Source organism: Ornithorhynchus anatinus, chromosome 1 (genome assembly GCF_004115215.2).
Source record: "Ornithorhynchus anatinus isolate Pmale09 chromosome 1, mOrnAna1.pri.v4, whole genome shotgun sequence".
In the NCBI taxonomy this organism is placed as follows: domain Eukaryota; kingdom Metazoa; phylum Chordata; class Mammalia; order Monotremata; family Ornithorhynchidae; genus Ornithorhynchus; species Ornithorhynchus anatinus.
The window spans coordinates 84,642,999-84,667,041 of record NC_041728.1 but is presented as its reverse complement, the minus strand read 5'-3'; the positions used below and the strand labels follow the sequence as shown (position 1 = coordinate 84,667,041).

The window sequence follows — 24,043 nt, the reverse complement described above, 5'->3', positions numbered from 1 at the left end:
CACAAAATTCTCCATTCTTATTGACTCCCATGGCCATTGTCCTCACCAGCTATTTTAGACAATTAACTCCCTCCTCAAAACCCTTGTTCCCCACGTTCCTCATCTCCTGGCCGTAATGGTTTGGCCATGTATTTTATTGACAAAATTGAAACCATCAGGTGTGATATCCTTAAAATCCCCCCCCCCCCTTCGGTCCCTTGCTCCTCCTGCCCCCCTTCAACTCTTCTCCTCCACTTTTCCCAGAAGTAACTCAAGAGGAGGTCTGCCTCCTCTCAAAATCTACAAACTCCATCTGTGTCTTCAGTGTCATCCCTCTCACTTTATCAAAACACTTTCTCCCCACCTTCTTCTCTCTGTGACTGCCATCTTCAACCATTCACTGTCCAATAATGTCTTTCCTACTGCTTTCAAACATGTCTGTGTATCCCTTATCCTAAAATAACCCTCCCTAGAACCCATGACTCCCTCCAGTTATCACGCCTCTCCCTCCTCCCATTCCTCTCCAAATTTTTGAGTAAGTTGTCTTCAGCTGCTATCTTGCACATCCTCTCCTCAAAGTCTCTCTATGACCACCCTCCAAGTCCGGCTTCTGCTCCTTTTATTCCATGAAACTGCCCTATCGAAGGTCAGCAAATCCAACAGCCTCTATTCCATCCTAATTTTCCTCAACATCTCAGCTAGTTTTGACACTGTGGACCATCTCCTTCTCCTGGAACATTATCTAACATTAGCTTCACTGAACCTGTCCTCTTTTGGTTCTCCTTCTATCTCTCTGGCCACACCTTCTCAGTCTCTTTGGCAGGTTTTTCTGCCTTTTTTCTGTTCTATGTGGAGGTGGGTGGGCAACCAGTGGAGATTTTTGAGGAGTGGGGAGATGTAGACTGAACAGCTTTTTAATATAGCAGCAGGGTATAGCAGTGTGAAGGACTGAAGTATGGAGAAGCAGGATGCAGTGGTCAAGGCAATCAATGTAATAGCAGTTTACCAGATGGAGACAACAGGGAGAATTTTAGCAATGTTGTGCAGGTAGAACTGAAAGAATTTGGTGACAGACTGAGTTTTAAGACTAAAAAAAGATTTAAAATATCGTTAGAGGTTCAATTTAGGAACTGATCATTTGGAAGTGTTTTCGGATACTCAAAAACAATACTCTCAGTGCCCCCTGAACCCTTGATGGCTTCCCTCTCTTCCACCAATGAAGTACTCACACATTTTTCTTAGCTACTAGCTACCTAATGGGATATGGCCAGGGGCAGAGAGAAGGAGCCAGCATTACATATGTATAGGAATCCTGAGACACTGGAGTTTGTTCTCAGTCCTTCGCCTGAGAGCCATACCTGTGCTTATTTGGAAATTTTTATGGACCCACTGCTGTGCTGATGACTGTGGGGGCTATCAGCAACAACCAGAATATTTTCTCTCCAGCCAAGTTCAAGGTATTTCCTTTTTGGGATCTAAGGGGGAAAAAAATCAAACTAGTAAAGGCAGATGATGTTTTTTAGGCGATAATATCCAGATAATCAAAGCCTAGGTAATTGAAGCTTAAATTGCATTTAGGCTTTAGTTGTTCAAGTCTTTCTCAAGTGTAGGGTCATGCTAAGTCTTTCAGATTCATAGTGAGATTGGTAAATGGGATGTGATTTCCACTTTCAGATTAATAAATCACAAGGAGGCAGCTCGAAAAACACACATACCGGTAGATACAGGAATCAAAACCAATCTCTTGACCCTCAGACAAGTGTGAAATCCATTCCACCTGGTTTCACAGAAAATCCTAGAGGAATCCTGAAAATAAAGCTGGTTAAAAATTGGCAGCGAAGATTGCAGCGGTAACCAGGGCAACTGGCCTGCTGGGTCATGATGCAGCAGCACAGCATCGGCCCTCTGTAGCGGTCACTTGGTCTGTAAATGTGTCTGTCAGGAAAAGCTCTTTGCATGCACATCCCAATGTGCTTAGACCCTACTTTCATTGCATTCTGGGCCCCAGTAGTAGCACAACCGGCAGGAGCAGGAGAGTGCGACTGACGTCATGCATAGCCATTAACATTAGAATTAATCCTTTATTTCAGGCAGTTGGACCTAAAATCTCAGCACCGAGGCTTCGCCTGTGTTTTTCAATGGGAGAGTCATCCTCACTCCCCAAGTTTCTCTGAAACATGAAATAAGATAACCAATAGACTCACTAATCATGGATCCATGGTCGACACTTTTGATGCAGGGATACATCCATTCGTGGAAACATCTCCATGTACTCAGTAACTACTAGAATTTTTTTAACAACTTATTTTTCCACACTTTTTTTTTCTTTGAACTTGCAGGGCAAGAAATCTCATTATTTTCTGCTTCTGGCCATAAGTTATTCTAGGAAGTGCATCTTGTTCCATCACTCTCTACCCAAGAGTGGCCTCAGTCAGCAATAAGAAGGGAAATGTGGTTCAGATATCAGATATAACAGCACAAAAATAACCTAAGTAGTTATTGTGAAGGCAATCCTGCTTGCTTATTCCTACATACAGAGTGCTCACGGTGTGACTTACAGGGCAAGAGAGTCGTAGATAGACATGTCTCATAGGGCCTGGGAAGGCTGCAATTTTTTCTAAAAATTCAAAGGTAAGACCATTCTAGTGGATATGCTAATCATGGAATATATCCCATTTTTTTTGAGTTTAAAGGGATTGAAAACAAACCCTATACAAAGCAATGTACTTCATTTAGATTGCTGTTTTGCAGATTTGACTAAATTCTAGTCTAAGGTGTTTTTTCCCTTGGTTATTTCCATTTTGTCATTTGTACTAAGTAGAATGGAAGCAGCCAATCATATCAGCATACTTTTGTGTCGAAAGTTGCTTAGTAGAAAACCAAACTTGAAAGAAAATTGATAGGCAATTAAGCAGGTGGCATTATCTATAATAGATGTCAGTTAATTTTTATATCACTGTAAAAATCTAAGAGCTCAAAATTTTTCCCAAGCATCTTTCTCTTGAAAAAAAGCATTAAGAAATATAAAGCAATTTAGTGTTCTCAAATTTCAAAATGGTTTTCTATAATCACACAATCCTTTAAAGTATTTCTTTGGTGCCCTTCTATTTTCAATAAAAATGTAGAGATTTTAAAGTGCTTTAAGGCTTTTTTCCTATGCTTCCGAGAATAAATCTTTAAAAGTCAGCACATCACTTAGGTGACATCTACAAAGATGTTGCTCTCTGATTTAAGCAATTAAGCTTCCCATTTTTGATATGTGTATTTTCCCTTTCTGAAATTACCTCCTCCTCATTTATAATTCTTCCAGTGTGCAAATATTTAGAACGAATATATATTGTACACAATTATACAGGAGCATAGCCTACTGGAAAGGGCACGGGCCTAAGCATTATAGAACCTAGGTTCTAATCCCAGCTCTACCACTTGCCTGCTGTTCTCCTTCCTACTTATACTGAGAGCCCCATGTGGGACAGGGACTGGGTCTGACCAGATTAATTTATATATATGCTTGACATATAATAAGTAACTAGCAAATGCAACAATCATGGTCATATTCACCCTATATGTTCTAAACACACACATACATACAAATGAAGAGGAGCAGGAAGATGAGAGGTTGTAGTATTTGGTTATTAAAAATAAAGCTACTGACTGTATATATGGGGTCCAATGTCTGTCTCCCCCTCTAGACCGTAAACTCATTGCGGGCAGAGAATGTGTCTGTTTATTGTTATATTTTTACTCTCCCAAGCTCCCCTCTCAGGATCGCACCTGGAGAGTTTCCAGTAGTCTACCACTCTCTGCTATGGGAGGGAGAGTCAAACAGAGGCCTACCCATTCCATTCCTAGCTTGGGCAGTGGCTAGTGAGTGGAAAGCAATCTGCTACAAGTCAAATCTCACTTGTGCTGGGCAGCAGCGGCATGGGAGAGAATAGAGGGTGGAAACTCAAGTTTACCGCGTGGAAGAAAACAGTGGTAAACTACTTCCATATTTTTACCAAGAGAACTCTATTCATTCATTCAATCATATTTATTGAGCGCTTACTGTGTGCAGAGCACTGTACTAAGCGCTTGGAAAGTACAATTCGCATGGATACACTACCAGAACAATTGCAGATAGAGGTGGGGCGTTCTGGGAGAGATGTGTCCATGTGGAGTTGCTGTGGGTCAGAAATGACTTGACAGCATAAGACAAGACTCTCCCAAGTGCTCAGAACAGTGCTCTGCACACAGCAAGCACTCAATAAATACACCTGAATGAATGAATGAATGAATGTGGTAATATAATCTGACATGACTGCAGCTAGTGGTCTGCAGATTATTCAATTCTGTCCTTCCTTACACTCCAGAGACTATTTGCCATAGAATGTTTGTGTGGAAATTTGTGGCTGCTAGTTTGTCTAGCTTCCTATACCATTGACTAACATAGAGATTCACATGGATAGGACCGAAGATGGTCATGATAATTCTGCTTCCAAATAGCTTTTCACTCCTTTTTTAAGCACCGAGTTAACAAACACAAGAGTTTGACTAGATTGTGGCTGCTTCTACACTATGAAAAGGAAAGGAGAGAATTTAGGAAAACATTTCACTGGCAAGGCAGATTTCCCCAGGTAGGCAGTTGCTTAGGATGGTTCAAATGTAGGTAGAAGAATTTCCCCGCAATGGCCAAAAAGTCCTTAGTGATTTTAATATGATTGAAAGGGCTTCAGTAATACTTTGCATAGAGAATATTCCTGCTAGGCAACATAAAGCCACAAAAAATGACTGAGACATTATTTGCCCCTTGAGTTAACTATACACCTCAAGCAAATAATTTGGTTTAGTACTATAGAAATCAGCAGTAGAAACTTGGAAAACAATTCTATGTAGGATGGAGGCAGTGAAGCTAAGTGGAAAGAGCACTGGGCTTGGCAGTCAGGAGACTCAGATTCTAGTTCCAGCTCTGCCACTGACCTGCTCTGTGATCTTGGGCAAGTCCCAACTTCCTCGTGTCTTAGTTTTCTCATCTGTAAAATGGTTATTTAACCTACCTCTTAGATTCTGAGTCCTGTTTGGGCCCAGGACTGCATACAATTTGATTCTCTCCTATTTACCCAAGAGCTTAGTATTGAGCTTTAGCCCATAGTAAACACTTAGTACCATAATTATTACTGCCATTGAAATTTTTCTCCAAGACTGCCTACACAGATAGATGCCAGCTACTAGCATGGCTTAGTGGATAGAACAAGGGCCTGGGAGTCAGAAGGTCCTGGGCTCTAATCCTGGCTCTACCACATGTCTGTTGTGTGACCTTGGGTAAATTACTTAACTTCTCTAGGCCTCAGTTCCCTCATCTGTAAAATGTAAAATAAGAGTGTGAGCCCCATGTGGGAGAGGGACTGTGTCCAACCTGATGAACTTGTATCTACCCAGCACTTAGAACAGTGCTTGGCACATAGTAAGCACTTAACAGTACTATTATTATTATTATTATTTGGCAGATGTATGGGAAGCAGTCTGACCTAGTTGAAAGACTACGGGCCCGTGTTCTAATCCTGGCTCTGCCAATTGTCTGATGGGTGACCTTGGCCAAATCACTTAACTTCTCCGTTCTTCAATTTCCTCATCTGTAAAATGGGGATTAAATCCTACTCCCCCCTACTTAGATCCCCCCTACTTAGACTGGAAGCTCCATGTGGGACAGGGACTGCATTCAACCTGATTATCTCATATCTACCTGAGCACATAGTACAGTGACTGGCACATAATTGAGCACTAAACAATTACCATAATTATTAATTATTATTATGTATGCAAACAAGTCACTGTTTTCTATACAATTCTGCCTATTTCCCAAAGCATTAAGGGGAAAACATATGTAGGACCCATAAAAGAAGAGTCAAACTCACCCCTCTGTCTGTCTGTCTCTTTTTTTCTCTCTTTCCTTCTTCAGTATTTTGTTTTCTATTCTCCAGTTATCAGGATCAGATCTTTTAAGTTCCTCCAGTCCTATCCAATTCCCTGGCTCTCCAGGGAAGAAAAATAAATCTCTCTGACTCATTTGAATGTGTGGGCATTCCCAATTTTTCTGCTTCTTTAATTTTTTCTAGCTTTGCAGCAGAAGTCGGAGGTGAATCTGTTTAGTAGATAGCAATTAAGAAAGAAGGAGGAAATAAAAGTAATCTTCAGTGTGGAAGTTCTTGTCTGTCCAGAGAACAAGAGGCCAGGTCTCCTGAATCAAGAGCTGGCAATGTGAAAGCCTTACTAAAGGGAAAAGGGGGGTATTAGGTATAAGGAGAGGGAAATATATTAGTCTGCAGCATTATTACAACAGCCCTCCTGGAATAGGAAGTAAAAACAACAATCTCCAGCAGAAACAACAAATGGGCTTTCTCCATGATGCTGTCTACCAGGAAGCTGTCAAAAAAGTGGGTATGGCTAAAGGCAGTTATCAAGAGTGATTTTATGGAAATGATTCAGAGATAAAAAGTCTTATTTGCAGCAAAACAATTACTGCAGCACCGTATGAGTCAGGCTAAAGGTAGGTTTACTGAAACCTGCATAGTGATACACAAATCAAGTTAAGGAACGTATGATGGGTGGTGGGATGTCAAAGCAGAAGAGATTCAAGACTATGCAGACAGACAGCCACAAAATCAAAAATTTTTATTTTATGCACCATTAAAGATGATGCATTTCCCTGTATCGGCCATCCAGCAACTTTGAGGAACTAGGATGACTCTAGCTTCATCACAAGAAAGGAGAGAAGCCTGACAAGAAAGCAACATTTTTTCAATATTCTCCTTAACAAAACTTCTACTTGTGAATATAAGGCCCTTCTTTCCAACATAAGAAAACTTGGCATTTTTTCCAATTATTGAGGAAATCATCATAGCAGCCAAAACCATGAAAAGTGGCAAAGCATTCAGACCTGAAGGCAACCCTGCTGAGAACTATAAGCATGATGGGGAAACTTATTTAATAACATTAATAATATTTCATTCATTCATTCATTCAATAGTATTTATTGAATGCTTACTATGTGCAGAGCACTGTACTAATCGCTTGGAATGTACAAATCGGTAACAGATAGAGGCAGTCCCTGCCCTTTGACGAGCTTACAATCTAATCGGAGGAGACAGACTTGTTTAGCACTTACTATATGCCAGGTACTGTACAGCTATCAGCTATCCTCTTAGAGGTCTAGAACTTTTGAAATCCCACATGGTAGAATTTGCATGTGGGGTGTCCCCAGAGGTCTCGGGCTTATGGGATTAGTACCATTTTGTCCTCTGGAAATGGCCCAGACTTGAAGGACTGAGTCAGCCTCAGGACTGATCCAATATCCTCAGGGGCCATGGGAATGGACCTTTTTTTTTCTTTTCACTGGTACTTGTTAAGCATTTACTGTGTGCCAGACACTATACCTAGAGCTGGGTTACAGACAAAATAATCAGGTTGGATACAGTCCACGTTCCACGTGGGCCTCAAAGTCTTAATCACCATTTTACAGATGAGCAGAAGGGCAGAGAAGTTAAGTGACTTGACCAAGGTCACACAGCAGACATGTAATATACCTGGGAAATAGAACCCAGGTCCTTCTGATTCCCAGGCCCGTGCTCTATCCATTGGGCCAAACTGCTTCACTTCTGTTCTGAAGTCTCAGGATTGAAACGTATGCTGTTCCCATCAGGGTGTTATGTCATCATCATTAATGATTCCATTTACTAAAAATTCCAGTTAAAGGATTCCTTGGGGGAAGGAGAATGCTGTGACTACAATGGCAACACTGTTTACTTTCTATCACCAAAACAGTCTCTTCCAAAGATCCAGAGAAGCAGTATGGCCTAGTGGAAAATGTCTGGGCCTGGGTTCCAATCCCAGCTCTGTCAATTGCTTATTGTGTGACCTTGGGCAAGTCTGTGTGACCTTGGGCAAGTCACTTAACTTATTTGTGCCTCAGTTTCCTCATCTGTAAAATGAGGTTTAAATACGTGTACCCGCCCTTACTTGAGACTTTGAGCCCCATGTGGAATGGGGACTGTGTTCAACCTAATTAACTTGACACATATTCAGCATTTAACAAATAATATAATATTAATAATGATAACTAATTTAAAATGTAAAAAATGATAATAATCCAATAAGATTTACTAGGTGTAATTTCCTCCCAGAATTCTTGTATCTGTGAGCTTATGTTCAGATTTCAAAAAGACTATGATATTGCTTGAGAACTCAAAGATTGTTTGTGGAAAAAAAAATAATACTTATAAAACCTGTTTGTGACCCAGAGAGAATTTGAGAAGTAAAAACTGCTAATACCAAAGAGCTGCTGACTTTGTCCTAGATTGTCAGGGAAGGGTCGATAATGGGTCTATTATAGAGTTTCCATGATGGATTGACACATTTTATACTATTGCCCATTATTTGGGTGAAATGTTTTAAGATGATCTGATAAACGAATGGATGGTTCCGCCACTTGTCTACTGTGTGACTTCAGGCAAGTTACTTAACTTCTCTGGGCCTCAGTTATCTTACCTATATAATGGAGATTTAGACTGTGGGCTCCATCTAGGAAAGGGACCGTATCCAACCTAATTATCTTGGAACTACCCCAGAGCTTAGAACAGTGCTTGACACATAGTAGGTGCTTAACAAATACCATCATCATCATTATTATTATTACTGCTTATTGATTGATCATCTCATAATATTATTACTAGATCACCCAATCTTCGGTCTGGGGGCGGCACCAGGAAAGAGGGAGATGGGACATTTCATGAAACTTCATAGCTTTATAGGAGGAAGGGACATGTGGGTTGGGGAAGGCTCTATGTGTAGGAAGTGGACTGTCAATGGGGATTTGCCTGTGCGGGGAAAAGAGGAAAGCACCTATGGCTCCTCATCAGAACCCAGATCCTCTAGCCCCAGCCACAAGGCAGGCAGAGGAAATGAAATAAGACCTTATGCTTGTTTTCTTTTAATTTTTAAAAACTGACAAAAAATAAATCCCTCAGGCCAGCAGTGGTCTGGGGCAGGGGCGACTCTCAGACAGGGAAGCCCAGAGGTCACTGCCCAGCACAGTGGGGCTGCACCTGGGCCTCCATCATAATAATGTTGGTATTTGTTAAGTGCTGACTATGTGCAGAGCACTGTTCTAAGCGCTGGGGTAGACACAGGGTAATCAGGTTGTCCCACGTGAGGCTCACAGTCTTAATCCCCATTTTACAGATGAGGGAACTGAGGCACAGAGAAGTTAAGTGACTTGCCCACAATCACACAGCTGATGACTGCATGGATGTCAGGGGGTGGGGGACAGGTGCCATACTAGTGTCAGATTGTGTCACATGACTGCCAGGGGGATGGGACGCCATGTTGGGTCATAGTTCAACTCCTTTCATTCATTCATTCAATCATATTTATTGAGCGCTCACTGTATGCAGAGCACTGTACTAAGTGCTTGGAAAGTACAATTCGGCAACAGATAGAGACAATCCCTACCCAACAACGAGGAGACAGACAATAAAACAAAACAAGTAGACAGGCATTACTACCATCAAAATAGATAAATAGAACCATAGATAAATGCATATCATTAATAAAATAAATAAAACAATAAATATGTACAAATATATGCAAGTGCTGTGGGGAGGGGAAGGGGGTAGAACAGAGGGAGGGAGTAGGGGCAATGGGGAGAGGAGAAGGAGCGGAGGGAAAGGGAGGGCTCAGTCTGGGAAGGCCTCCTGGAAGAGGTGAGCTCTCAGTAGGGCTTTGAAGGGGGGAAGAGAGTTAGTTTGGCAGACGTGAGGGGGCAGGGCATTCCAGATCAGAGGTAGGACGTGGGCCAGGGGTAGACGGTGGGACAGGCGGGAACGAGGCACAGTGAGGAGGTAGTGGCAGAGGAGCACAGTGTGTGGGCTGATCTGTAGGAGGAGAGAAGGGAGGTGAGGTAGGAAAGGGCAAGGTGATGGAGAACTTTGAAGCTAATAGGAGTTTTTGCTTCATGTGAAGGCAACCACAGGAGATTTTTGAGAAGGGGAGTGACATGCCCAGAGCATTTCTGCAGAAAGATAATCCAGGCAGCGGAGTGAAGTATGGACTGAAGTGGGGAGAGACAGGAGGATGGGAGATCAGAAAGGAGGCTGATGCAGTAGTCTAGTCAGGATATTATGAGAGATTGTACCAGCAAGGTAGCAGTTTGGGTGGAGAGGAAAGGGTGGATCTAGGCGATGCTGTGAAGGTGAGACTGGCAGGTTTTGGTGACGGAAATGATTTGACTAATGATTGGTAGAGCTGATAGGACACCCACACAAATTCATAATACTCCTAAATGCCTCTTATGCAAACTGTTCCCGTTACGGACACTGTCAAGTGTTTTTTTTAACTACACTACTGTACACAACTATAATAATAATGTAATAATGTTGGTATTTTTTTAAGCGCTTACTATGTGCAGAGCACTGTTCTAAGCGCTGGGGTAGATACAGAGTAATCAGGTTGTCCCACGTAAGGCTCACAGTCTTAACCCCCATTTTACAGATGAGATAACTGAGGCACAGAGAAGTTAAGTGACTTGCCCACAGTCACACATCTGACAAGTGCCAGAGCCGGGATTCGAGCCCATGGCTTCTGACTCCCAAGCCCAGGCTCTTCCCACTGAGCCACGCTGCTTGCCAGTGTTATATCCTCCTTCACCAGACTTTAAGCTCCTTGAGGGCAGGAGTCTTGACTACTAAATTTATTGTACTCTTCCAAACACTGAGAAAAAGGTCAACACATAACAAGTGCTCAATAAATACAACTTATAAGGGATAATTACATTTTTACATCTGCCGGTGGGAAATACTAGTATGCGTATATGTGCGTATGTCTTGGATTCACTGAATGTGTAATGAAAAGAAAAAAGGAGGTTCTCATCAGATAATGGGATAAAAATAAAGTAGAAGTCTTGCACAAGCTACAGCTCTTATTTCCCGACACTTTTGCGTAAGCCAAACTCTTGCAAGACATGGAAAATCATTCCCCAAATAAAAATGTAGTTTTCCAGGCCAATTTGAACAGGCTCCATTTAAAGTCAGCTGTGCGTAGTCTCTGCCAGGGCTCTCCTGACCACTGACTTGTGCCGTTTCTAGTGGCGGTGTGCCAGACTGGAGTTGTGTATCGACTAGATTCTTTCTTTAAGGACTCTGCTGAGCCCCAACCATGAAACCTGGCAACATCACCGAGTTTCAGAATTTCTCTCACTGCGAACAAAATAATGATTCATTTATGTGACCCTCAGCTGCTCCATGCCGAACACAATCGAGTCTTTGCTTTCCTAATGATTCTTCAGCTGCCTTCTAACACACGAATATGGGCTCATAGTCATTTCTAAAATATTCCAAGGTCACGTGTTTTTTAATAGTTCAAGTTTGTTTTGTTCATTTCCCATCAAAACCAAAGGAAACTGACAAATAGTTGATAGTAATGGCTGTAGGCTCTAGGCTCTAGACTGTAAGCTGGTTGTGGGCAGGGAATGTGTCCTTTTATTTTATACGGTATTCTCCCAAGTGCTTAGAACAGTGCTTTGCACACAGTAAGCTGTCAATAAATACGACTGATTAATGGCATTTATTAAGTGCTTACTATGGCTTAAACTCTGGGATTGTTGTTGTTTTCTTATGCTGTCGAGTCGTGTCCGACCCATACCATGGACCCACCTCTCCCAGTATGCCCCACCTCCATCTGCAATCGTTCTGGTAGTGTATCCATAGAGTTACCTTAGTAAAAATATGGAAGGGGTTTACCATTGCCTCCTTCCGTGCAGTAAACTCAAGTGTCTGCCCTAGACTCTCTCCCATGCCATTGCTGCCCAGCATGGGCGAGTTTTGATTTGTAGCAGATTGCCTTCCACTCGCTAGCCACTGCCCAAGCTAGGAAAAGAATGGATATGTTCCTGCTTGACTCTCCTTTCCTGTAGCTGAGACTGGTAGAGGACTGGAAGCTCTTTAGCTGCGACTCTGAGAGGGGGAACTAAGCAGTATTAAATAGTAAACGCCATCACTATTTCAATTACTACTATTCTTACTACTACTCATACTGCTGCTGCTGAATGCCCTCCCTCCAAAATTAAAAGCTTTGGACATGCAAATTAATTATACCTTTACCCTCTTTTCTTCGCTTTTCTCTGATCTCTCTCCTTCTCTTCAGTCTCACATATCCTCCTGCTTCCAGGACATTTTCTCATGGATGCTCCGCCAGTACCTCAAACTCAACATATCTAAAACTGAACCCATCTTCCCTCCAAAAGTTTTTCTGCCACCTAACCAACCCATCACAGATGGTAACATCATCATCCAGTTTCTCATGCCCATAAACTTGGTATTTTCATTGATTACACCCTTTCTTTCACCTCTGTATTCACTCTGTCACCTAATCCTGTTGGTTCAGGAGCATGGGCCTAATCCCACCTCTACTAATTGTCTGGGGTAAGTTTTAAAAACTTACTGTGTGCAGAACACTGTACTAAGTACCTGGGAGAGAACAATAGCATTAGTAGACACGATCCCTGCCCTCAAGGAACTTACATTGTGGAAGGGGAGGCAGGCACTAAAATACATGACAGATAGAAGGAGAGAATAGAGTTCAAGTCGCCTAACTTCACTATGCCTCACTTTCTCCAACTGTAAAATGGGGATTCAATATCTGCTCTCCCTCATAGTTGGCTCTCTAAGTTCCATGTGGGACAGGAACTTTGTCTGACATGATAAACCTAAATCTAATCCAGTGCTTAGAAGAGAGCTTGACACATAGTAAACACTTAACAAATACCATAATAAAGATGTTATTTCTGATTACTCAGCACTATCCCCATGAATGTGCATTATGCCTGAAATTTTACATTTCCAGGAAAGAAACCTTATCCACAAAGTTGACTCTTCCCTCTTTCTCATGCAGACACAGTCATTGTGAAATTCACAAAAAGGGTGAAAAATAGTTGTCCTTCAAGTCACAGACTTCGTGGTAATGAAAGAAGGGATTGAAAATGTTGACATCAAGTGAAATACGAGTGTCCATCGATAAATGTGTGTAAGCTAAGGATTTGAGAACTTAATAGCTCTCACTACACAGACTAATGACTAAAACCTGTGCTGTTCCCCAGTGAACACAACTATGGAGAGAGAATGAGTTCCCTTCTGTGAACTCCTCAAGGACATTATCCAGTGCAAAACTGACCTCGGCACCAACACACCTGCTCGCCATTGTGGCTGTATCATTGCCTTGATGTGACATAAGTCGCATTTGGAGAAAGCAGAAAGGGATGCTGAGTAGGTGGTAGAAAGGGAGACAGTGTAGATGGCAGAGAGGGATTTGGTGTAGGTGGTAGAAAGGGAGGCAGTGAGGATCACAGGGCAGTGTAGATGGCAGAGAGGGAGGCAGTGAAGATGGGAGAGAGGGAGGCAGTGAAGATGGGAGAGAGGGAGGAAGTGAAGATGAGAGAGAAGGAGGCAGCGAAGATAGTAGAGAGGGAGGCAGTGAAGATGGCAGAAAGAGAGGCAGTGCAAATGGCTGGTGACCAATTTGTGAATTTTACTTGAAATGGAAAACATGGGGTAGGTCCCCAGGATAACATACACCTGAAATGTTTATCTTAAAGCAATGTCCACGAGTAATCCACTAACCCAGTTCACATGACAATCCATTAATTAGCTTATTATTTAGCTACTAATTTTTCCAAAATGTTTAATTGCACATGACCTAACTATCTATCCAATTGGTCCTTAAAATTTCTTTGTCATTTATTAATGAAAGAAAAATTTTAAAAAAATAATTAAAAGTCATTGGGTACTTTTATAAATCCATTCAACTCTCACTAATTTATAGGCTGATTATTCCATTCCCCTCATCTTGCTTTTTTTTAAAAAAAGTAAATATATTTATTGATTTGGATAAGTTAATCAAAAGGTAAGCAGAGAGAGATAGAGGAGAGCAAAGTTAAACCAATCTATTTTGTTTCTTGACAAATGCTCTGTTAATAGGTTATGTGGGGGAGGAGATAAGCTAATGATTGCAAAATAAGTTTTTGGAAATATCTTGTAATTGAAGCATTCTTGATTCACCTGCCCTGTATCTACCATTAAGATAACTGAATTATTCAGTTAAGAGTCCAGTTGGGAAACACTTCCTGTAAATTTCAGGCTGAGGAACATTCTCCCAATGACAGCAATTAACTGAGGAATAGAAATGTGAATTGGGAACCAGAGACACATCCCAAGTCACAGCCATTTCATCATACAAGCCCCCTGTGATATACCTACAATTTAATACTTTATTCTGGGTTACAACTGTCTGATAACACACCAATTCAGGGATACAGTCTGTATATTTTGATGTCCTAGCCCTACTACCTCTCCATTAAGTTCAGTGATGGTGGGTACAACTGCATGAATTTATATTTGTTTGGCAACGATGCCTACTTATCTCGAAGGAATAACAGAGAACAGACATATGATATTCCTAAATGCTTCTGAGAATTCACTTTCAAATGACTGCAAATGCACCAAACAATTATATTAATTCACTGGGTAGAGTTTCCAAAACTGTGCGCTTGTGGTTATGTAGGTTTACCATCATTCCCCTTTTTTTGTCATTTAATTGACATACTTTCCACTAGGCAGCAAGGCCAGTGTAAGGAGCAATAGGTCTGGAGGTCAGGGGACCCAGGTTTTACTCACAGTCCTGCCAATCAATCACTCAGTAGATCAATCATATTTATTTAGCACTTACTGCATGCAGAGCACTGTATTAAGTGCTAGGGAAAGTAATAATAATTATAATGGTGGTATTTATTAAGCCCTTACTATGTTATGAGCACTGTTCTAAGCGCTGGGATAGATACAAGGTTATCAGGTTGTCCCACGTGGGGCTCACAGTCTTAATCCCCATTTTAAAGATGAGGTAACTGAGGCATAGAGAAGTTAAGTGACTTGTCCAAAGTCACACAGCTGACAAGTGGCGGAGCCAGGATTAGAACCTACAACTTCTGACTCCCAAGTCTGTGCTCTTTCAATAGAGTTGGTAGGCACACTGGCCTGCTGTGACTTTGGGCAAGTCACTTCACCTGTCTGTGCCTCATTTGCAAAGTAGGGTAAAGATACCTGTTCTCCCTATGACTCAATCCTTGTCTCACAAAAGGGTCACAATCTGTGCTCTGATGACCTCATATGTACCCCAGTGTTTTGCACATAGTAAGAGTTTAATCAGTAGCCTAATGATGATAATGATGATGATGATGATGATTAATTCCTCTGTGAATTATGTATGAGTAATTACATCCACAGGAAGGTTTAATCTTTTTTGAAGTAGACAAGAAGTATCATTAGACTAACATCTTTGAAATGAAAGGCAAGAAAAGTTTTGTGGGAAAATATAAACGTTTTCAATGCAGATTTCATGCTGCCTGCTGTTATGCTGTGTTTTTATCTACCTTCATTAAATAATGTTTGCTTGGCTAATATATTCCCCTTCTGGGTCCATATCTCATTTGGTAATAAAATATAACCATCTAAAGTCAATAGGTGATTATTTCCATTTAGAAAAAGACCCAAGGAGTGAAGAGTAGATCATCCCATCTCTTAAGCTAATTCTTAATTACTCTGGAAGTAACCTAGACCCCATAACCCATGAAAACAGTTAACTTGGAGTTCAAATGATATTCCCAAATCTGAAGAAACAGCATTTTTGCAACAGATGAAAATGTTTATCTCACCCAAAGTTTAGCACAGAGCACTTCAATCATATTTATTAAACACTTACTGCATGAAGAGCACTTTACTGAGCACTTGGAAGAGTGCAATATAACAATATAACAGACACATTTCCTGCCCACAAGGAGCTTACGGTATAGAGGGGGAGACAGATATTAATATAAATAAATACAATTACATATATGTAAATAAGTGCTGGGGGCTGTGAATGGTGATGAATAAAGGGAGCAAGTCAAGGTGACACAGGGGGAATGGGAGAAGAGGGAAGCAGGGTTTAGTCAGGGAAGGCCTCTTGGAGGAGATGTGCCTTCAATAAAGCTTAGAAATGGGGGAGAGTAACTGTCTGTTGGATATAAAGGAGGGCATTCCAGGCCAGAGGCAAGACATGAGCAAAAGATCAGCTTAATACCAACATTATAATTACTAGAATCTTATCCAAGTATATGTCAGTAGAAATGTTGAAAATGCAAGAGGTCTTCATTAAAGAAAATAAAAATGGCAAAACAACTCAAGATGCTGGACAGAGTAAAAAATAAATATTATTCAAAATTCTTCCAGTGAAGTTCTAGAGTTGTGACCTTCAATATTCACAGCCTGTGCTCATATACTCCCACACCAGCATCAACTCTAATGATGCTTTCAGATGTGTATTTGTCTCCAGATAATTTCATTTATGTAATTTAACTAATTTATCTTAATTTCTGAAATCCAGGAAATTGGAAATCGCATCTTCTCTGACCCTGAATGTGCGATTAGTTGAGCAGGTATTCATAAAAAATCTGGGCCAAAGGTTTTTTTTTTTTAAAGGTATTTTTTAAGTACTTACTATGTGCCAGGCTAGATAAATGGTAGTCAGGTTGGACACATGGGAGGACAGGATTTGGGTGGAAAGATAAAGAGTTCTGCTTTGGACATGTTAAGTTTGGTGTGACATAAAGAGAGAGAGAGAGAGAAAGAGAGAGATCAGGGCTAGAAATGCAGATTTGGGGACCATCCACATAGAGATGGTAGTTAAAGCCATGGGAGTGCATGAGTTCTCCATGGGAGTGGGTGTAGATAGAGAATAGAAGTGGACCCAGAAATGAGACTTGATGGACTCCCACCATTAGGGGGTGGGAAGCAGAGGAGAATCCCATGAAAAACACTGAGAATGAGTGGCCAGAAAAATAGGAGGAGAACTAGGAGAGGACAGTGTCAGTGAAGACACGTTTGGACAATGTTTCCAGGAGAAGTGGTGATTAGTAGTGTTGAAGGCATTTGAGAGGTCAAGGAGGATTAGGATGGAGTTTAGTTCATTGTACTTGGCAAGAAGAAGATCATTAGTGAACTTCAAAGGGGAGGTTTCTGGTGGAATTAAGAGGCCAGAAGCCAGGTTGGAAGGGGTCAAGGAGAGAATTGGAGAAGAGGAAGTGGAGACAGCATGTGTCGACAACTCACTCAAGGAGTTTGGAGAGCAGTGGTAGGGGGGAGATCGTACAATAACTGGAGGGAAGGCTCTGGGGTCAGGAGGGGTCTTTTTTCTTTAGGATAGAGGATACTTGAGCATGTTTGGAAGCAGTGGGGATAAAGCCATTTGTGAGTGAACAGTTGAAGATGGCAGTAAAGGAAGAAGGGAGGGGGCAAATGATTTGATTAGATGTGAAGGGATGGGGTTTGAGTCTCAGCAGGAGGAGGTGTATTTTGAAAGGAGGCAGGAGATCTCTTGGGAAATTATCAATCAGGCAATCAGTGGTATTTGAGCTCTTACTGTGTGCAGAGCACTCTACTAAGTGCTTGGAAGAGTACAATATAGCAGAGTTGTAAGACGCGTTCCCTTCCCACAACGAGTTTACAGTCTAGAGGGGGAGACAGATATTAATATAAATAAATAAATTAAGGAAATGTACATGAATTCTGTGGAGCTGAAGGAGGGGTGAATAAATAGTACAAATCCAAGTACAGGAGTGGGAGAAAAGGAAATGAGGGCCTAGTCAGGGAAGGCCTCTTGGAGGAGATGTGCCTTTTATTAAGGCTTTGAAGCTGGGGAGAGTGATAGCCTGGAAGGAGGGTGTTCCAGCCAGAGGCAGGAGATGGGCGAGAGGTCAGTAGCAAGATAAATGAGATTGAGGTACAGTGAGTAGGTTGGCATTAGGATAGTGAAGTGTGTGGGCTGGGTTATAATAGGGAATCAGGGAGGTAAGGTAGGAGGGGGCAATGTGATTGAGTGCCCTGTTAAAGCATTTCTGTTTGATGCGGAGGTGGATAGGCAATCACTGGGGGTTCTTGAGGAGTGGGGAAACATAGACTGAACAATTTTGTAGAAATAGGATCCGGGCAATAGAGTGAAGCACAGACTGCAATGGGGAGAGATGGGAAGCAGGGAGGTCAGCAAAGGAAGGCGAAGCTGTAGTCAAGGTGGGATAGGATAAGTGCTTGAATTAATGTGTTAGCAGTGAGGATGGAGAGGAAAGGGTAGATTTTAGAGATGTTGTGGAGGTTGAACTGAAAGGATTTGGTGACAAATTGAATATGTGGGTTGAATGTGAGAGCTGAGCTGAGGATAATGCCAAGGTTATGGGTTTGTGAGACAAGGAGGATGATGTACAGTCGACAGTGACTGGAAAGACAAGGGGAGGACAGGGTATAGGTAGAAAGATAAGGAGTTCTGTTTTGGACATATTAAGTTAGAGGTGTTGTTGGGACAATGAAGTACAAATATCCTGTTGGTAAGAGGAAGAAGGGGTCGTAGGAGGAAGGGGCTGGAGAGGAGCTGGGGAGATTTTAGGGAGATCATGCCTGATGGTTTCATTTTTTTCAATAGAGTACATGGCCTGATAATTAAGGGGAGGTCATAGGAAAGGAAAGAGGACAGGAGGTTTGAGGAGGGAGTTAAACGTCTGAAACAATGAGCACAACGGGAATAGGAGTCAATAAGGTTGAAGAAATGATGTCGCCATGCAGAGAAGATGGCAAAGTTAAAGCAACCAAGAATGATCTTGAGCTGGACAACCTAGCTTGCACGCTTCGCACCTCTAATATTAATCTTCTCACTGGGCCTTGTTCTCATCTATCTCAGCATGGACCTCTTGCCCACAGCTTGCCTCTGGTTTGGAATGCCCTCCGTCCTCAAATCCGATAGACAATTACTCTCCCTCCCTTCAAAGCCTTATTGGAGGCATATCTCCTCCAAAAAGCTTTTCCCTGACTAAGCTCCCCTTTCTCCTTCTCCCAATCTCTTCTGAGTCACCCTGGCTTGCTCCTTTTGTGTTTCCCCCTTCCTAGTCCCATAGCACTTATGCACCTATCTGTAATTTATTTATTTATATTATAATGTCTGTCTCCCTACCTCTAGACTGTAAGCTCGTTGTGGGCAGAGAATGTGCCTGCTTACTGATGCATCATACTATCCCAAGCTCTTAGTACCGTATTCTGCATACAGTAAGTGCTCAATAAATACAATTGAATGAATGAATGAATAAATGGATGCAGAGCTAAGTATGCTCTACAGCTTGTACATAGGAACGAAGGAAGTGGACAGTGGAAGTGATGCAGGGCTATGGGTTAGTGGTACAGGCATGGTGAAGGGATCAGGGTGCAAGTGAGTTGAGTTCAGTAGAAAGGGTGGTATTGGGACTGTCAATTTTGTCATCAAGGGAAGGTAGTTTAGGTATGGAGACTAACAGGACATGATGACTTGGAGAAAATTGGATGGAAAAAATATCAGAAAAAATTGGATGAAAAAATAGAGGTTTTTTGGCTAACAGGAGAGATTTGCATATGTGTATTTATCAGTAAGATCTTCATCAATAAAATGCATTGAGATGATCATGTGCTGAGCACTGTATTATGTTCTTGGGGAACGTATAAAAAAGTATAACATGCAATTTTTGTTAAAATTAGAGGGCAAATTCATGCAATCATATTTATTGAGCACTTAGTTTGTACAGAGCACTGTAGTAAGCACTTGGGACAGTACAAAATAACAATAAAATTAAATTTTCTATGGAAAATATTCTTAGAGGGGACTGTAAAAAAGGTGTTTATGGTCTATTGCCAAACATTTACACAAATCTCCTAACACAGAATAAGTGAAAGAATGAGATAATTTATACAAATGATAATACAAGGGAGTAATGTAATTAATATCAAGTAAGTTCACACATATATTAATGAGTGCTAAATTGCCAAATGGAGTTAAGATTAAACTTCTCTTGTCTGGTCACAAAAACATGAGATATCTCTTCCCTTAGATGAGGTCATTTGGCTGAGAATTATTAAACCATTCATGAATCCTTTTAGTCTGGGAAAAGTCTGGACATAGATATCATTTCTGGTTATTTTTTATTCCCTTTGGAAAAGTGTCAAAAATTAATCTCTGGTCATATTAGTGGAAATAATAGAATTCTTAATGTAATTCCAAACCCAAAGATTAAATTCAATATCTCTGAAACTCAAAAGACACTTGATCCACTTAGTCTTTCATTAGCTTACTTTACCTAAGTACCTATGGACTGCCCAATTAAAATAATAGTAATCCTGGATGGAACTAAAGGTAGCATTTTTGTTAGAACTATCATAAGTATTGTGAACATTTTTAACATTGTTCCACAAAGGAGATTAAATCAAATACTGGTGGAAGTTGGAGCCTTGGAGTTTAGAAGTAAAATATCCAATCAAATGGTTTTACCAGAATGAAATGGTCAGAATAACCTAAATTAGAGGGCAAATTCCCTCAATCATATTTATTGAGCCCTTACTTGGTAAAGAGCATTGTACTATGCACTTGGGAGAGTACAAAATAACAATAAAATTATATTTTCTATGAAAAATATTCTTAAAAGGAGGATGATAAAGATGTGAAAACAATAATTGAAAACTTTTCTCTTAAAGGTTGAATAACCTGAAGAACAGAAGGTTTTGAGGCACTAAATTGAAGACACCACGATATATTTTGTTTCCCCCCAAAGTTGAACATTTCAGAATAATTCAGGTTGCCCATTTAAAATAGTAAAAAAAAAATTGTTTAAGAGCTTAAACGTCACAGTGTTGGAAGTTACACTGACTATTGATTGGTTCAACAGCTAATCAATGAACAATCTTTACTGAGGCCTCATGCTGCCAAACCAAGGCCGTATACAAAAATAATTTTTCCCAGGCCATTCCATCCACATGCATATCACCTGATTGGACTTGGGACTTTTAGGTTGTGAACATTTCTGAGGGACATGGGCCGTGTCTAATTCCCAGCTGTGTATAGTATGGTGCTCTGTGAACAGTAAGTGCTTAATAAGTACTACTGCTATTACTATTAGAGAAATAATGATGATGATGATGATGATGATGATGATGATGGTATTTGTTAAGCGCTTACTATGTGCAAAACACTGTTCTAAATGCTGGGGGGTGATACAAGGTGATCAGGTTGTCCCATGTGGGGCTCACAGTCTTCATCCCCATTTGACAGATAAGGGAACTGAAGAACAGAGAAGTTAAGTGACTTGCCCAAAGCAGGGGAGCTGGGATTAGAACCCATGACCTCTGACTTCCAGGCCTGTGCTCTTTCCACTGAGCCATGCTGCTTTCTCATCACCACCACCATCTCCCCCATACCAAGCCACTGAAGCTACTGCCCAGGAGAACAGATAGCTCTGGCTGTTTCTTCACCCTGTCACCAGGCCCAAGTTCCGGCTCTGTTCAATGTTCCAAGTTTCTGTGTGGGATAGGGCCAATCTTTTGAAGTTCCTCCCAGAGTGTCAACTTGATTAATGGTAGTGGGTGAAAAGGCCTTGGTAGATATGTGAAGCAGCATGGCCTAGTAGAAAGAGCATGGGCCTGAGAGTCAGAAGACTTGGGTTCTAATTCTGACTCTGCCACATGTCTGCCATATGACCCTGGGCAACTCCCTAACTTCTCTGTGCCTCAGTTACCTGGGTGGGAATTAAGACTGTGGGCAGGGTCTGTGCTCAACCCTATTACCTTGTGTCCACATTAGCACTTAGAACAGTGCTTGATGCATAGTAAGCATTTAACAAATACCATAATAATAATTGTTATCAATTATTATATGTTGATGCCAGAGTTCCGCGTTGAGGCAGGATGGGAGATAGCATAAGAAGACACTCAAAAAACTGGACCTGTCCCACACTACAATTCCAGCTCTCACTAGCTTGACTTTTAAGGCAGGTTTTCTTCATGAAAACTGCCTTTGAAAATTACTCTTGGCCTTTGCACACCTCAAGAATATGAGGCCTCAAAAACATTATTAATTGACTTGAGGTCAATTTCCAACCTTACAGAACAGCCAAACTCACCCACTTATCGTCTTCAGAAGTAGGTTAGCCTGCCATTTGGTGAAAGGACTGCAGTTCTTCATTAAATGAATTTAAGTGATTTAACTAGAACTGAACATAATGTGATGTACATTTAAGAATTCCATTGCTACTCTGGCCTGAATCTGGCATGTTTTCAAAACCCAACAGTCAGCAAATTTTGTTGCAGCACTAAATTGCTCAATATTACTTTCATTTGTCTTTCAGTATTGAATGATGAAAACTACTGCTGAAAGTTTAGTCAAAGAAACCAAACACACTTCCCACACTTCACTGTTGGGATGTCATTTCTGTAATCAGACTTGCATTGCTTTGGGAACAGATGAAATCCTAAAATTGATTAAGCTTTTGAATCAAATATCTTCTTTCCTCCCTGGCCAAGAAAACTTTTTTTTCTCAAGAAGTTACCATATTTTGTCGCCTGCTCAGAAGAGAGTACTTTCTTCCCTAACACTCTGTCATAGAAATAAAAAAAAATTTCTATGTGGGGGCGGCATAGCCTAGTGGAAAGAGCAAGGTAATGGAAGACAAGATGCCTGAGTTCCAGTCCTCAGTTTCCTCATTTGCTGAAACGGCAATGAGATGATAGTTTTCCCAATCTCTTTGATTGTTAGTCCCATGTGGGACTGAGACCTGATGATCAGTTTACTCCACCACTTGGCTGTATGACCTTGGTCAAGTTACTTCACTTCTCTGTGCCTCAGTTACCTCATCTGTAAAATGGGGATTGAGACTGTGAACACCACATGGGGCAGGAACTGTGTCCAAACCGATTTGCTTGTATCCATCCCAGTGCTGAGTACTGTGCCTGGCATATAGTAAGTGCTCAACAAATATCATAATCATTATTGTTATTATTATTACTCCAGAATGCTGCAAATACAATAATTATTATTGTTATTATTTTATCAATTCCTCAGTACACTGCATATAGTAAGTACTTAATTGAACCAAAAGTAATAAATATCTTAGCGCTTTGGTGACTCACTGCAAACTTAAGTAATGAGCAAGGTAGAATCCAGACAGACACACACATTTTGAAAGGTAGCACTGGGGAAAATAAAGATATGACCTCTTTGATTGTGAGCTTTCTGAGGAACAGGGACCCTATCTAATTCCTAGCGATATAGTCTCTCCCAGCTATTAGTACATTGCTCTGTGTATCGTAAGCACTTAAATACTATCACTACTAAGGGATGGGGAAACAGAGGGTGTTCTGTCTGTCTAAACTGCAAGGAGTGGTAATTAAGGCAACTGAGATGATGGAACTCTCGTTCTCAGATTGCTAGCCACAGAGCCGGAATTGGTTGTTTTCTTCAGGAAAGAGATTTAAAAACAGTCATCATATTATTAATGGTCATATATTTGTGGAGGCATCTAAGCAGAAAAAGGGAGGCAATAAGGGATGTAGGGTTTCCAGTGGAAAGAGCACAGACTCAGAGTTCAAAGACCTGGATTTTGTTGTCTGTTATGTCACCTGGGCAAGGCACTTAAGTTCTCTGTGATTTCTCATCTCTAAAATGGGATTAAATACTTATCCTGAGGAAGGAGCATGGCCTAGTGGAAAGAAAACGGGCCTAGGAGTCAGGGGACCTGGAATCTAATACTGGCTCTGCCAACTGCCTGCTGTGTGACCTCCGGCAAGACCCTTCATTTCTCTGGGTCTCAGTTCCCTCTTCAGTAAAATGGTGATTCAAAAAATACTTGTTCTCCCGCCTACTTGCAACAACAGCCCCATGTGGGATGGGGTGATCTTGTATCTACCCCAGTACTTAACACAGTGCTTGGCATATAGTAAATGCTTAAAAAATACTACTACTGCTGCTGCTGCTACTAGTAGTAATACTAGTACCAATTATAATTGTCCTTCCTCCCACTTAGGCTGTGAGCTCCACATGAGTCAGGGACTGTATCTAATCTGCTTATACTGTATCTACCCCAGTATTTAGTACAGTCCTTGGCACATGTTATTTAACAAATAACTCTATTGTCATTATATCATTATTAATTACTGTTAATAATATA

General features: G+C 41.1%; 1 protein-coding gene and 1 non-coding gene across 2 annotated transcripts in view; one reads left to right on the top strand and one right to left on the bottom strand.

The window, feature by feature from the left end:
• The window catches only part of KCNQ5 (potassium voltage-gated channel subfamily Q member 5), a 564,859-nt gene that overhangs the window by 179,177 nt on the left and 361,639 nt on the right, over positions 1-24,043 (bottom strand). The window lies entirely within an intron of this gene.
• Positions 3,736-3,873, top strand: LOC114817705. Its single transcript, XR_003765563.1, has one exon. It is a non-coding gene; the product is annotated as a small nucleolar RNA SNORA7 (small nucleolar RNA).